The sequence below is a fragment of the Phyllostomus discolor genome, chromosome 3, assembly GCF_004126475.2.
Source record: "Phyllostomus discolor isolate MPI-MPIP mPhyDis1 chromosome 3, mPhyDis1.pri.v3, whole genome shotgun sequence".
Classification (NCBI taxonomy): Eukaryota; Metazoa; Chordata; class Mammalia; order Chiroptera; family Phyllostomidae; genus Phyllostomus; species Phyllostomus discolor.
The window spans coordinates 5,924,169-5,941,338 of NC_040905.2; positions in this window are offsets into that span (position 1 = coordinate 5,924,169).

The window sequence follows — 17,170 nt, forward strand, 5'->3', positions numbered from 1 at the left end:
AAACAGATATACAAGTCCAGGAAGCACAGAGAGTCCCAAACAAGTTGGACCCAAAGAAGAACACACCAAGCCACATCATAATTAAAATGCCAAAGGTTAAAGATAAAGAGAAAATCTTAAAAGCAGCAAGGGAAAAGCAGAGAGTTCCCTACAGAGGAGTTCCCATAAGACTGTCAGCTGATCTCTCAAAAGAAACTTTGCAGGCTAGAAGGGACAGGCAAGGAGTATGCAAAGTGATGAAGAGCAAGGACCTACAGCCTAGACTACTCTATCCAGCAAAGCTATCATTTAGAATGGAAGAGCAGATAAAGTGCTTCCCAGACAAGGTAAAACTAAAGGAGTTCATCATCACCAAGCCATTATTACATGAAATGTTAAAGGGAACTAACTATATAAGAAAACCGAGATCAAAAATATGAACATTAAAATGGCAAAAAAATGCACAGCTGCCAGCAACTGAATCTAAAAAACAAACTAAGCAAACAACCAGAGGAGGAATAAAATCATAGATGTGGAGATCATTTGGAGGGCTATCAGCTGGGAGGGGGAAGGGGGAGAATGGGGGAAAAGGTGCAGAGATCAAGAAGCACAAATTGGTAGGTTCAAAATAGAGGGAGGGATGTTAGGATCAGTATAGGAATGGAGAAGCCAAAGAACTTACACACACAACCCATGGACATGAACTAAGGGAGGGGGTTGCTGGACGGAATAGGGTTACCAGGCAGAGGGGAGAAAAGGGGGAAAATTGGGACAACTGTAATAGTAAAATCAATAAAATACATTCTAAAAATATTTTTAAAACAGGGCTCTTGGTGTTGCCTGGCAATCCTCCTCTCACTCGCCCCTCCCCTGCCCTGCTGTCCCAGAAATCTACTTCACATTCTCTGTTCCAGCAGCAAACATCCCCTCTGCCTCCTCCCTGCCGGCTCCAGGCTTTAGTTCCTCTCTCACGGAGCAGGCAGAAGCTGTCAGAAGTGTGACTTCCCCATTTCCCCATCCCATCTACTACCCGATACACCCCACCTTCCTGCCCGTTAGAAAGGGCAGACTGCCTGGGCGTCCATCGGGACCGCTCGTCCAAGTGCACCTGGTTCCGCCTACTCTCATGTGATCAAGGTCATGGCGTCTGCTGCTGCCTCTGCCCTCTCGTGTGGCACTAACTTCACTCCCTCTTACATCAGCAGCATTGGTTTCTCCTTTTTGCATCAGTTCCTTGCCTTGCTGATGAGACATCACTTCCTCATGGTTCTTTTTCTTTTTTTTTAATTATTTTTAAAGACTTTTTTAAGATGTTTTATTTATTTATTTTTAGAGAGGGAAGGAAAGGAGAAAGAGAGAGAGAGTAACATCAATGTGCGGTTGCTGGGGGCCGTGGCCTGCAACCCAGGCATGTACCCTGGCTGGGAATCGAACCTGCGACACTTTGGTTCGAAGCCCGCGCTCAATCCACTGAGCTACGCCAGCCAGGGCTCTCATGGTTCTTTTTCTACTTCAGGAGCTGCTCTTACTCAGTCTCCTTTGCTGATTTTTCCTCATGCTCCCAAACTTGAAATGTTGGAGTGATAAGACCTTTCATGTTCTCTATCTATTAGCCACTCCTCCGTGATCTCAGGTCTGTACTTCACAGGGAGTCTTGTGAGTGTTAGGCATTAAAGACATCCTAGCTCCAAAGTGAAACTTGCTCCTTGAGGGATCAGAAGGTCTTGTGGCAAATTGTAGGTAGTTTACATTCTCACCATTCGCATCTGTGTTATTTAAGGATGTGTGTGTACCACCTGAACCTTCTTGTTTCAGCCCTGGGGTGTGTACTCCATCCCTTGGGAAATGATGGTTTAGTGGATGGTTGAACCCCTAACTGTATCAGCTCTTCTACCCTGATGTCCCCACCTTCACAGTGGATGTAACCAGCAGACTCACTGGAAGCTTCCGTGGACCAGGTAAGACGCACTTTATGCCTGGACAGTGCGGGAATGAATATCATCAACAGTTGTTTCTGACTTTATTTCTACACTTCCAAGCCCTTTCCTAATGCACAATTTTTTTCTTTGAATATGGCAATACTTACATCAAGAAACAGTCAAAGCTTTTATACCAGGAAACAGTTTCATTTCTTCAAAGTAACTTTGTAAATCTCTAATCTGATACGGGGCGTATTTATTATGCTTTTTGACTCTCAGAATACAATCTTATTTCTTTCTTCTTCGTATTTTTAGCAGGACATTTACTGTCACCTGTGTTCTCCTTGTAAGTGCATGGCACTACGACACTATTGGAGCAGGAGCGGCCGGTCTGTGAGCCGTGACAGGCCCAGTGCCAGAGGGGAGGCCACAAGAGGGCTCAGGCCACCAAGAGGAGTTTGCCCTTTCTAAACAGAGAGGGTAAGCAAAGTGCATCCAGGTGGAAGGAGCAGCATGGGCAAGGGCATAGAAGTACGAAAAACTAAAATATATTCAGGGATCGAAACTACTTACATACGGTCTGGGAAGAGATGAGTTCAGTTTAAACGGTGGATTATCAGAGGGCGCAGCCCCTGCAAAAGGAACAGAATCCGCAATGCACGCGGTAGCAATCGGCACAGCAGAGAGGCAGGAGACAGCGGAATTTGGGGGCAGGTTTGGGCTACGACCTCAGCTTCCAGTAGCATTCTTCCTATGACGCTGGGCAAACTACTTAACATTATAAGCCTTCACTTTCCTGCCTATAAAATGGGAAGCAATACAATAAATGATCCTACCTATTTCGCAGAGTTATTCTGAGGGTCAAATTAGATAGTATCCCTGACCACTGGTTCTCCATGGTGGGGCATTTGCCCCCCGGGGACATTGAGGACCATCTGGAGACATTGATTGCCAGGACCCAAGCGGTGCGGGGAGAGGCTGCGGTGGCCTTCGGCAGGTCAAGGTCAGGGAGACTGCTTCAAATCCTGCAACGCACAGGACAGCCCCCACCTCGGAGGCTATTTGGACCCGAATATGAAAGGCGCTGAGGAAGAGAAACCCCAGTTCAGCCTAACACCCAGCTGACAGCATGCAGTCAACAAACGTTCTCCAGAAAGGGAGGAGAGGCGGAAGGGGGTGCCGCTGGGCCGAGGAGGCGTGTCCACTGCAGCCGCTTCCTGCGACGGTGAACGTCAGGCCCTCGCGACCCACTGCCATGGAGCGCACCCCCAACCCCAGGCCCAGCTGTGTTTCTGCACGGACAATCGGTCACAGGTGCCTGGATAAGAAGCACAGACGAGCAGGCCTGGCAGAGCGGTCATGCCCCTGACCACAAGGAAGTCTTGTGCAACCAGGAGATGCACCGAACCTCCTCATACCTCGAACTCACAGCCACCGTCTCTGGTCCCTGCAAGCATCGCAGGCCTGAGAACAGCAAACAGGCACGATCCAACGACTAGGGCTGCAAGTTCCTTCGATCCACTAGCCTTGAAACAGTGAATCATCACAACTCAGGTCAAGTGGACCAGACACGTATTTAAAAAGGACCGCAGCACCCTGTTCGAACAGGTCTTGCATATAGAACCGGAAAGCCTTCTGATGACCCGCCCACCCACAGGCTAAGGACGGCTGGGGACCCTCAGAAGAGAGGGCGCCCTGGCGAGTACAGGGTTAGTTAGCTTCAGCTAACCACACTGTGGCAGCACGCGACCCAGAAGCGAGGCTCTGCCAACAGAGGCTCGAGCCACAGGCCGGAGAGCAATCTGCATGTATACATGATGTGGAGAGACGGCTCGTCAGCTGTTGGTTTCTCCCAGCCACAGCCTCCTCGCACGCGGCGGTGTCATCTTCAAATTAGGAAGGACAGTTGGGGTCTTGAGCTATGCGGGCGTGCGAGAAACGAATGAAGGAGAATGCCCTCCGCTGACAAGTTACTGTCTCAGCAGGAAAGGCCAATTAGGAAACGTGGCATCGGGGTGCTGCCTGTAATTCCAGAATCGGCTCAGACAACGTCTCTGTTTGAACTGACATCCCGGGGTAGCGGATAAAGGCTGAGGCTCTGGAGTTGGGCAGCACTGCCTCCGAATACTGGCTGCACCGTTCGCTGCCTAGGGAAGGTGCCATGTAATATGCCTCAGTGCTAGAAGGGGGATGATCGCAATGGCTATTGGGTGGAGCTGGGCTGAAGATTAAGTGTGATGTTTCAGGTAGAATTCCTACCACCACACCCAGCAACACAGAGGGGCCCTTTGCTGAATACCTGCTACCTTGTGACTATTGGTGTCCATCCAAGAAATCATGTAGCTCATTTTCACATCACCCCCTGCACTGAAGAGCAAAGGACACAGCTACTGTCCATTGTGTCCCATGCTGAGAGCCATGCCCTGGGGCACAGGGGCCCGTGGGTGCTACAGACTCCTGGCACGTTGGAACTGCGACTCCTAAATGCGTGATTCTCCCCACACGTGGACACAGCCCTTTTTCAGTCTTGATAGGTCCACACGGACATTCGTCCTATGTTCTTTGTCACGCCCATATCGCCACCGTTTGGGGAAGAAAACAAGTTTCTTTTGAATAATTTCTTCCCCATACACTTTTCTTTCTTTGCTGTGATACTGGGCAGCCACATGGCACCTGCCGGTTTGTGTCGGCACCTGAGGTTCCCCTGGGGAGAAGCCTGTACTGGTCAGTGCAACGTTCGTCTCAGGGCCTTCCCGGAGAAGACAAAACTCAGAAGAAGCTAAGGTACTACCCCCAACACCACGCACCGGACCACAATCCCTCTACTGAGCTCCAAGGGCCAGTCTGCTGCCTGAAGAAATGCTTGGTAACGTACAAGTCAGCTTCGTGGATAGAGGCAGGGAAGGAATACAATGAAAGAAAGGAGAGAAGCATGAATTTAATTACATTGGTATTTCCTGTGATTGTTCTGTGGGCTGTGATGCAGAAATGGCAAGAACGCTCACTTTTTTTTTTTTGAGGGCTTACTATGTGCCGGGCACCGTTTTAATTCTCTTGCTGTATTGTCACAACCATCTTATGAGATGGAAACTATGGCAGCCACGTTTGGCAAGATAAGGGAAAGGGAGGTTAGAGAGATGGTGTATCAAGATAACAGAGCTAATAAGTAGCAAGTCCTGGGTTTGAACTCAAGCTGTATGAACCCAGAGCCTTCCCTTAGAATTTCCACACTTTAATGCCTCTGACTAGAAGTAAAGGAATATTGCCTATCAGACACCATTGAAAATCTATATAATCACCCATTTCACAAAATAACATTAGGAAATGAAATGATGTTCTCATCATGGACAATGGTTTTGCTTGAGCCAAATAGTAAGCTTGTATTTTAAGGAGAGGAAAGAGATTTTTTTAATTTACTAGGCTGGACAGTTAGTCTACAAAACATTTAGAATTTGGTGACTATAATGGTCCTAATGAGCATTATTTTTTCTTCCAAGTGTTTAACATTTTTACGGGAAAGGAAGATGAAATTTTCTCCAAGTAGTCTAGCAACTATAAAGGGCAGTCTTAAATTTTTCTGATTTTTCATTGCCTCATTCCATTTAATTCACAAATTTCCCTTGTTTCCCCATAAGTAAATAAAGCATAAATTCAGTCTTTTCCTAATTGGCTCACAAGCACCACCTAGTGAAGAAACAGAGTAATTCCTACTAGCAATCATGATTTGATCTTTCCTAAGTAAAGCCTAAATGTGCCCCATTTTACCATTGTTCTAAAACAGAGACTTACTTGTTCAATTCGAACATGGCAGATAAGGTTATACATATTGTGTATTTTGAGTTCCGGTATTGTGTTGAATTTTTAGAAACTGAGAATTTGCTTGGTTTCTAATTCCCACTCCCACTGGCCTCTCTGCTCCCCACGCCTGCAGGTCCGCAGGCAGCAGTTCAAGCGCCATGTCTCCCTGCAGCGATATTTCAGGGCAGCTGGTCCTGGTCCTTTCTCCGTACCAGCCCAAACTCTGCTTCCTTCCTGCTCCCTTTCACTTAGCACACCAAAAGGAAATGCGAATACAGCCTCCCTACTCACTGGTCAAGGGCCATCTCTGCCCTCAAAAGGCTCACACTCCAGTAGAGGCAGACTCTAGGGAAAAGAAAGTATGGCAGGTGGAGAGGAGAGTTAGTGCATCGACTCAGAAGGGTCAGACAGAGTTGGCTACCATTTGGCAATTTCATCAAACGGGAAAAAGAGCATCTTTTCCTCCAGCAGCCACTTTCCTTGTCAACCTCCATTTAACTGACTCATCCCATTAACTGGAGCCCTCCACCCCATCTGTAAAATATCCGACGCATGCCCACTGCCCGCTGAATACTCAAGGCTATGCCTACTCCAAGACAGCCACGAGCTTCTGTTCCTACCCGCTGAATAGAACACTTCACAAGAGGCCATTGGATTTTGTCCCCAAATATCATAGAAACACGCCAGTTTAAGTTGCAGTTGCACAATATTAATTACACAGCTTAAGTAAATATAATATCAATTATATTTATCAATAAGTTCAAAAATTAGCCTCAAATTAAATACAGAAGATTGGACAAAAATTATAAAAATTGGGAAGGATTTTACATTTAGTTTGAATTGAAGATATTTTTAGATTCCTGCTCTAGTTTTTAAAAAAACAGAACCTGGAAAATCTTAGCTGACATTTGTGGGTACGTTTTATGCAAGAAAGGCAATGCACGGCATGGCCAGGATCTCAAACTTTGAAAGGAAGCAAAAAAAGATGACAAAAGGATTCATCACCAAGAAAAATATTAAAAAGTGGCACAGAGGTAGAAGACAGGCGCCAAAGAAAGCAAAAGTACAAGACGAACTCAAGACTGTGGAAAAATAGAACAATCGACATCAAATGGCATTTAGAGAAAGCGGAGGTCATAAGTGGTACATGTCTGGGGACTCTGGCAAGGGCTGCCACAATGACGAGGAGCAGAGAGAAAGTTGACATTCCTCAAACCCCCGCGTCCTTCCATCTTGGCAAAGGAAAGTGAACTTTTTCTGAAGAAGGAAGAAGAGAGGACTTCGTAAATAACCTCCTAAGGCCTCCAAAATGTGACTTGTATGTGCAATTCAGAAGTGCCTTGAGACTGCTCAGTCCGTTGTCAGTCCTCTTGGAGGATATCAGACAGGCAGGGGAAACCTTAAAAGACAGATTGTGGGCAGACACATTCCTGACCTTCCAGAAAGGGCGAGAAGCAGATATTGCAAACGATGACCTAGAAATATGCCGATCATCCTCAACTACACTCGGCACAAAATATTGAAATGGCAGGCGATGAGCATTTGAAAAGGGAGCAGTGTTGAGTAGGAATCACCATCAGTTTGTAGGGAACGAGTTCTAATGAAACTAACTCACCTGTTTTTGTAGGTTTCTTGGGTTATTTCATTTCCTGTGTGTGTGTACTTTTAGAAGACATTTGACAAAAATGTAAAGAGACCCTTCTGGACCAAAAAGTGAGGACATTGCTGTTTATGCCTGGATGGTCCTAAATACCAGATCAAAGCCAGGCCCAGAGAGTAGTCTGCTACATGTGCTATCCAGTTTCAACCCAGCCCTTCAAAATCAGGACGATTTTTTTTTCCTCAATGAATTTAATACGAAAATTGGTGCCATACTTGCAGGTGACCTGCAAGGTTAGGACTCGTCAACTCTCTGGATGGCAGACTCAGGATCCTGATCCCAAAGGATAGGCAATGGGCCCAAAGGAGTCAAGGTTAAAAAAAAAAAAACTATAGAGTGGACAGGAGACAGAGATTAATTTTCAGCAGAGCATGTGGGAAAACAGTAGAGGATCTTAGTTAAGTCGTACACGTCAGCGAGGGAGAGGTGATGTGCTCATAGACCGTATTAACGGCAGTAGCAGCGCCCTAGGAGAGGATGCGTCCTCCATACTGGCTGATCGGTAGTGCCAAATGCTACAGAGATGTCTGTGAAAGTGAGTTCTGAGATGCACATTCGGTGCTAAGGAGGTTGTTGTTGACTTCCAGGAGAGCAAGTTTAGTTCGGTAACCAGGACAGTACCCAACACCAGAGGTTTCTGAGGGATGGAGAGGGCGTGAACAACAAGAAACTACCCATTGGAGACCTTTGATTGGTAAAAGAAAGAAAACAGTTTTTAAGTAGAGAAGATGAACTAAGGCTGAATTAATGTTAAGTTCTCTTGTTTCAGAGAGCTTTGATGATTTTACACAATTAAGAGCAAAACACAAAGCCAGAATTAAAGCGTGAGGACACTACGCGTTGGCGTCTTAGACGATCATGCAGCGGCAGCCGTGCTCCGCCTCCGATAACCCACAAGTGTTTGTGTTTTATTTCACTTTTACATTTATTGTATAAATAAGCATATCAGAAAGACTGGCTCTTGGGTGTTACAGAAGAACTAGAACATAGTTTGGCAGAATTATCCGGCCAGGAAAAAGGAGAGAGGGGTCTACTTTGTGAGCAACTACAGACAGAAAGACAATTTTCTGCAAAAACCCCATCAGCTCTACTGCAGAAAAGCAACCTCCTCAGGGGACATGGGCCAGGAGGGGACAAAGGGGAAGGTCAGAGGATGATGAAGAACCAGAGAAGAACGAAGAGCAGGACCAGAAATAGAGGCGGGGTGGAGATCCCGCCCCAACCAGATGGCACTACAGGTTACTACTAGACAGTTACTGCGTAAGTGCCTGGTAGAAAGGCATGGTAATTAACACCAGAACCATGATGCGGTTTTGTAGTTGAATTATTTGTAGCACACTGGGTGGATCTGAGTGCTTGAGTACTATAAGGCCTGCAGCTACGGCATTTAAAAAGGAAAACTCAAGAGCGACGTGCCCTTTAAAATGACTAGCTCATCCTCGAGTGAAGCACAGGACTCCTTTCAGGGCCCCGACCCCAAAATGACAGATTCCGTATTGCTGAAAGGTGAAGAAATCTCTCGGAAAAATTGACGCTGCCAAACACATGCATGGAGTTAAGCAAATGTCAAATTGGTACATTAATCAGTTCTTCTTTGCTTCTTTGTTTAGCAACCCGAAGAGTTCATAAATTACAAGTAGTTCCCAACTTACCAAGAAGTTGTTTTCTAAAAATTAGTTGGCAGACCAGTTCCATGACAGCGCAGTACTGAGGATTGGAGTGGAGCCGGGCCACCCAGGTTCAAATCCAGAACCTGCCACCTGCCGAACTCATTGGAATCTGGCTTCCATGGCTGTAAAATGGGATACCTGCTCCAAGGATTGTTTTGTGGGTGATTAGGGAGCTATTGCTCTGAAAGTTCTTAGAATCATGCCTGGCACAAAATGAGTGGTCAACAGAGGCTGGCTATTATTATAATTAGCGCAGTTATAAAAACAGGAACACAGTAAGTATTTACTAGAACAGCAGGACCAGAGGGGACAGCAGTTATGGGAAAGGACAAGGGAGAAATATGTCACCAGGGATTTGGTAAAATGCCCATACGTCCCCATAGGCATAAGAGGAGACTTCTCTCTAGGTTATATCTGCCAAAGTGTTTAGCAAAACACATTTACATTCTAAAGAGTGCCCTAGGCTGCTGTGGCTCAGTGGATTGAGTGCTGGCCTGTGAACCAAAGGGTCACCGGTTCAATTCTCAGTCAGGATATATGTCTGGGTTGCAGGCCAGGTCCCCAGTAGGGGGCACGCAATAGGCAACCACACACTGGTGTTTCTCTCCCTCTTTCTCCCTCCCTTCCCCTCTGTCTAAAAATAAATGAGTAAAATCTTTAAAATAAATAACTTCTAAAGAGCATGTTAAGCATAAATAAATATGCTTCATTAAATTGTAAAATTCAGTAATCAGATGGAAACAGGAAATGGTGTATATATATCATATCTTAGGGATGCACAGTGTACGTTATCCATCCTGTAATTAAAAGAAGAAAAATCCTGTTGAACTTGGTTTCATCCAGCATCTTCTACACTTCTGTGCCCCTGGAGCCAGCATCTTCTTCCCCGCCCCTAGGAGGAGCACAGATGGGCAAAGGCCGCTCCAGCTTGGGCACTTGCCAGAGACTCCAAATCGAAGCACAAAGACCAGCTATCCCCAAGGAAACCAAAGTGGAGGCCTTCGACCCACCACCCTCGGGGAACTGTGAAAACACTCTCCATAGTCGGAACATTGGCGGAGTCTTGACCGCTCTTGTTGCTCCGCCCCTTCGACGTCAGACTAGCGACGTTAAAATAACACCTAGAATGCCAGCACTTCCTTTTCTCTGCTCATTTTAGTCAGCCCGCTCTACATCATTTTTCTGTTTCATTAAATCTGAGAACTGTAAAGTCTATTGGTGCATCACAGTTCTCCCTTAATAAATCCGAAATGGTTTAATTTTTAAAGAAAGGGAAGCTTTTAACTACTATTGCATGGAAAAACGGGTAATACAGCCACCCAGTGGCGTTTTTACAATGCATGCTGGGACTCCTGTTAGTGCCCACTGGTTTTCTTGCTGGCGATTCATCTGTGAGTTCAAATGTAAATGGCTCGGGCCTTGCAGAGGGGCCCACGTTGCTCTAATAAGTCTTGACCTCAGCAAAGCTTCCTCAGCTTTCGCTTCCCTTTACGAAACCTCTCATAGATCTTTTAGAATGCTGGGTGCCTACTTTCTTGCCCACAGTAGCAATAAAACACTCCGTCTAGGCACAGACATTTCTCATGTAAGAAGTAAGAAAGCATCTAATTGTTCAGACTCAGCCTCAGGCTGCATGCCCCTTGCTAATAGCCCATTAGCCAAAGCAAATCACAAGCCTGGAGTCAAACAATTGATTCCCACATGCAAGAACAAAGGAATTGCTAAAACTGGTTATGTCTTTTTCTGCATGTGCACCTACACTATCAGCAAAGCATCCTTAGAAATACTTAGCCTCCTCCTTTTATCACATCTGCAAACATCCTCCACACACACCCCCACTCCCTGCCACAAAGGAAACAGACTTCACAAGTGTCTCCAAGTCCCTCGTGGCATTAAATTGTGCCCTCTGCAGAAAGCAAATATTTATATCGAAGAATCACCAAGTAAATTTATCATTCGACTCATTTGTAAAAGACAGTGAAACATGAGTCACCCGATTTTGCCATGTGTGAGGCGAGATGGTTGAAATTACTACATAAAATGTTAAATCATCTGTGATTCCAACGACTTACGCCATCCCAGTTCCTCCCCACAAACCAGCTATGTGAGGACGCATGACGGGTCCAGTAAATCAACCGACGACAAGCGCGGGCGAGGCTGCGGCGAGGAGGGAGCCCTCGTGCACTGTTGGTGGGAGTGCAGACTGGCGCGGCCACTGTGGGGAACAGGATGGCGTTTCCTCAGAAAACTAAAAGTGGATCTGCCTTTTGACCCAGTGATTCCACTGCTGGGGCTATATCGTGAGAATCCTGGAACATCAATTCAAAAGAACCTATGCACCCCTGTGGTCACTGCAGCATTATTTACAATAGCCAAGATCTGGGAACAGCCTAAGGGCCCACCCGTAGATGAGCGAACACAGAAGCTGTGGTACATTTACGCAATGGAATACCACGCAGCAGTGAAAAAGGAGGAATGCTTACCTTTTGCAACAGTGGAACGGGAGACTATTCTGCTAAGTGAAGTAAGCCAGTCCGAGAAACACAAATGCCATGTGAGCTCACTTATATGTGGAAGCTAATGAACAAATGAGCAAAATAGAGCCAGAGGCATGGAAACGTGGAAGAGACTGACAGCTGTTGGAGGGGTGGGGGTGGGGACTGGTTGAACGAAGGTGACAGGAGCAGCCAAAGAATGCATACGCATGACCCACGGACCTGAACAACGGTGTGGGGGTTGCCTGAGCTAGTCGTGGGGGGCGGGGTGTAAGGGGGCAAAGGGGGAAACGCTGGAGCGACTGTAATCGCATAAGCAATAAAACATAATTTTTCAAAACAGAATTCATGGTGTGCGCTCAGGGAACTGTGCCAGTGGGGGGTTGATCAGGGGAGCAGAAGCACTCCGCGGGAAAGGAAGAAAGCGGGTCACTAGGACCTCAGCTCCGCACAGTGCGGGTGCTGGGAACCAAGGCTGGGAACGGCTGTGGCTCTGCTCCTGCTGGTGGGTGTGAGGGGGCAGTAGGCGAGCAACGACAAGCTGGAGCCTTCGACTGTGTCTCCCGCTCAGCCGCACGGGTCACTGCAGAAGCCGGGGCCCTTCCCCACGGACCTGCACACGTGTCCTGCCCAGGAGGGTGTCCAGAAGCTAAGAAGGTCTCTACCCAGCAGGAACGGGAGGAGCTGAGGTCCCACCGGGCGGTCAAGACCAACAGCAGGCCTGGAGATCCCGGTGGGTGTGCACAGGCTCTGAACAGGCTTCCTCCCGGTCCACCTCTCACTGCGCTCCTCCTGGGGCTGACCCAAAACCGGGCAGGGAAGGAAGTTCTGGGAAACGGACTCCCGGCTGAGCGCAGTGGACGCTGCACTGCGGGAACCGTGCCCATCACCCCTCCGAAACGGCGCCGCTTCTCACCTGATAGACTGATCTGAAGTCAACCCAGAAGGAAAAAAAGAAAAAAAAAAACAGTCTCCAGGAAAAGGCAGAGAAACTCGAGCCACGGAATTGCTGCTGCCCCCGTGGACTCGATGTTTTCTTGGGAGCAGGAGCCCCCTGTCACCAGAGCACGGATCTCCTCCTTCCCGCGTGCTCTGGCGAGACGGGGTCGGGACAGACTGTGGGAGTTCCCAGCGATGTCGTTTTTTATTCCGCTTTTGCTCGAGAGCAGCAGCAGAAGGAAAGGGAGACTAGTCAGCATGAAAACTGACAAATGACCATTGGAAGGCATTTTTTTAAATGTGACTGTTCCGGGAGTTACGACCTCAAACCTGTTCTTCACGCTGACACTAACCATGGTGATCCCATAGCGATGGCACTTATTGAAAACGTTAAACACTATTCATTAAAACACATTACTGTGTTACGTATTTCAGGAGAATTACTGCCTTTGACGTGTCTTGACTCGGTGAATTGTCGCCTGCTTTCTCCTCCGTTTAAACGCCTGTCTCTTCCTTGTCGGACTTGACTAACCTTCTCTTACTCAACCGCCAGGACCCTCCTCTGCACAAGCTCCCCAGAGTGCACTCCGCTTACCCCAGGCAGCAATAATCCGTCTCTTCCCGGAGCTCCCGCCGTAACTTGCAAAGCTTGTCATTTTCACACTTACACCGAATCATAATTTTATTGTCCTTATACGCGTCCCACACGGCCCAGCATGGGCCCGTGTCGCATGCACCTGTTACCTGGTCGGGCTTCTCACTGGCCCTCCTCGATAACGTGTTTTGCGGACGGGAGGCCAAATGAAGTCAGAGGCGGAGGGACCAGAATTCAAAACATTTCAGGTGTGAGCAATTTCTCACATCACCCTCAGATCTCAAAGAGGGCACTCACAACTACCATTCGCTTTTTTTATGGCGTCTTCTCATTTGAATTGCAAGCCCTCACGGCCACATTCCTTCCAAACATCTTATGCTAATGACGTCTGCTTCTCCGCCCGGTGGACATTCCCTGCCTCCATCTGGAATCTAAGAAAATCACCGGTCCTTTGGGTTGCACCCGCCTCAGGAAGGCTCCTTTGGTCCCTCTCTCCCTGGGGGCTTCCCCCCTCCCCCGCCCCGCAGCCCGTGCCGTGGGAGGTGCGTGTTCCAATGCAGAGGGCTCCGCGCCCCGTGGACACGCCCCTCATGCCCCGGGCTCGTGCATGAGAAACAGCTCTTAGGCTAAGCTCTACCTTAGGGCCCCACATTCTCCCTTGCAATCAGTTCTAATTTCATGCTCAGGTAATGGCATGAAAATATTAAATCGTGGCCATTTTTTAAACATGTTTTTCTTCTTTGTTCCATTTTGTTCAACTTCCTTTATTTCTGGGGAGAAAAAAAAATACATTATTCCAGAGGAGCAGAAAGCTTATGTACAAAATAGGAACCGTGACATTTTTTGAAATGACCAAGCACTAGTAATTTAAGAAAGAAATCTAATGAATTGGCAGAAGATATGGTTCTTGTTGTTCCATCTGCCACAGAGTAATTATGGGAAGATCGTGATATTTGTTTCTGCGCCAGTTTCTCCAGTGAAAATTACAATTAATAACATACACAGAAATCGCCATTTTTTAAAAAGTTGCACTAGTACAAAAAAATTAGGTGGACTAAAAATGCTAACTGGTATGCTTAAAAAGACAATAATGACCAAGAGAGCTGTGGTTTGACCCTTCTATCTTTGTTTCAGATGCGCTCCAACTGTGAGTGAGGGGTTCTTCTCAACGTCTGGCTATGGATGTGATACCAAAGCACTGCTGATAAGCCAGTAGAATGTGGACGATGGAGCATTTAATACTCCTTGCAGGGCAAGGGGCGAGAAAGGAAAAACCTTCTCCAGAACAATTCAATGTCTCACGATGTTTTTAAAAACACAGATATCTAAAGCAATTCAGTCCGTCTCAGAGGAATAATCAAATGGCTCCTCTAAATGCTTTGCTTAAAAACACTTGGTTTTTATTGGTTTTCTTAAAAGATGTTATTTATTTTTAGAGAGGAGAAGGGAAGGAGAAAGAGATGGAGAGAAACATCAGTGCGTGGTTGCCTCTTGTACGTCCCCTACTGGGGACCTGGCCCACAATCCAGGCATGTGCCCTGACTGGGAATCGAACTGACGACCATTTGTTGGTTCACAGGTGGGCACTCAATCCACTGAGCCACACACCAGCCAGGGCTACTTAAAGGCATTTGAATCTATTCCATTTCAAATTGTCTAAATAATACAGCACCTACTACTTTTTTGTGCAAATACATTAATATTCCATTCTCACATAAAACCCTTTTTAAAATTTTCACACCCAAAGACAGATTGTGGTAATGGATAAATTTGCCAAAATATGCATAGTGGTTGCCACACCCCCTACCTTGTGAATTTGTTCCTTCCTATTCCATATGCTTGAAACATTTTGTAGCTTCTTCCCTCCCATTTAGCCCCCAGAAGAACTGGAGGATGTCAATGGGGGAAGATACTGTGACCAAGGCTGGGTGGACAACACTCACTTCAGAGGACGTCAGACTGGACAGAGGAAGACCAAGGGCCCGCCCCACTCCACTCTCCCTTGGATGCCGTGTAACTCACCTTGATGGCCACCCCGCTCTGTCCCCCAAATAAAGATGTACCCCCAGGGGCAGAATGAGGAGGCGGAAACACCCCAAATTAAGGTCAAGTTCCCATCCTCAGGGAAAACGGGAGCTCAAGAGAGGGATTTGGTTTGGTTACAGAAAAAGAAAAGTCCTGTGTTGGCACATCTGAGTGAACGACCTGAGCGATGAAAACTCATAGCAAAAAGCTTCGGCCTGCGTGGCTGTGTGGCTGCCAGGTGGGAAGGTGTCAGAAGTCCAAGCTGGTTGGAAGGTTGAGCAGGTCTGGTCCTAGAAAGCAAACCCCAAAAGAGGAGACAAGGGACCTGAGCCAAAGCCACCTCTACTCTGCCCCCCAGGAAAAGAAGTATCCTGAGGGTGTAGGCTTTCGTTTTGAGGCAAACACGGCAGCAGCTGCTCAGAGAGAAAGGTGGAGGCGCACACAGCGCCATCTGCAGGGCTGTCCGAAAGCAGCGGGTGGGCGCTGGCTTCCTCCAGGGGGGTGGGTGGACACCGGCCTTCCCATCCTCCTGGGAACAGTCGGCACCTTCTTGCTGGACTTGCAGCTGGGCTAAAACATACATACATACGTGAATAGTTTGGTTTGATATGGTTCGTCCTGTCACAAATGGCGCCAACCGAGTGGCGAAGCAGGTCTTGCTGTCAGCCGGATCCGAGTTGGTCCCGCTCTGCTCATTTCTGCGGATGCCCGGGTAGGATGCTGCTCTGCACACGAGGAGTCCGCGTTCGTTCGCTAGTAGCTCCTCTCACTACGCCCCGCCCATCGAGCTGCCAACATGAATGAGGGGCGGCCTTTCCATCCAGAATTTTTTCAAAGCTCAGATACGCTTTCAGTCAATGAACACTGCCTACACGCGGTCAGTGTGGAGCGCACACCGTCACGCTTTGCCCTTCCTCCGCTCTGCAGGGCAATGAGCCCTCGTGCTTATTTTACCAAAAGGTGACGTGAACCCTGGAAACGTAAGCGTGATCGAAAGTGATTGGTGATGCCGAAAGCAGTCCCACCTCCACAGCAATGCGATTACGTAACGACGCGTCTTGGGCTCATCTCCTAAATCCACGCTTTGGTGCCGCTTACACAGACAGCATCTGGGGTGAGATGCTTCCAGCAAGGACCAAAGCCGGCCTAGGTACTTCTAAATTCTCATGTGTACAGAATCCTCATCAGATTTTCTGTTATGGTCTTTGAACGTGCTATTGGTCTCATTTACACTAATGATCCTAATCTCTGTACGACCGTGTTTCCAAGTTACATAATTAATAGCCAACAGCAATGAAGCAGTTATCCCCAATCAGACACAAGGGGGGACCTGAAGTATGTCTAAATCTCATGCCCATTTATAGACCAAAGGGACAAAACCACAGAGTTAGCTATAATTTGCAAGAGCAAAATTTTCCATGAATCGGTAAAGCCCAGAAACCTTTCAAAGGCCTCTTCGAACAAGTAACTTCTGAAGCATGGTGCTCTGGCGAACTCAGAGGGCATCCGTCCCCGCTTGTCCAGGACAGCTGTGTAGCAGGACCCGGAGTGGACGCCCGAAACGAGGGGGAGTACCGAACCCCTCTGTGTTGCAACACCTTGGGTTTTCCTCTACATACACAACTTTTCACTTAAAAGAAGCACTTCCCTTTGAAACAGTTGAATTGTCAGCATCACTACTCTTGGGCTTTGGGGCGATAGTGAAGTAAGATAAAAGTCACTTGGACACACTGTCAATCTGACCAGCACAGCGGCTACTCCACACGTACAGGGTGGAGATGCCAGACAAAGGGGTGACTCAGGTCCACTGTTGGGGTGGGGCAGAGCAGGGCGCACAAAAAATTCATCAGGCTATTCAGGACGGTGCGCAATTTAAAACTGATAAACTGTTGATTTCTGGAATTTTCCATGTTATATTCTTAGAGCATGACTGACCATGGAAACTGAAGCTGCAGATTACGGTGGGGGGGCAGGGCGGTGTGTGTGACATTCTGTTCCAGGCCCATGGGGAGAGAATCACCTCCCTCCTGACATGCTCGAAGGGGGTTACTTGGACCCCTCTCTCCCAGGCCTCTGGGGAGTTCCGGGAG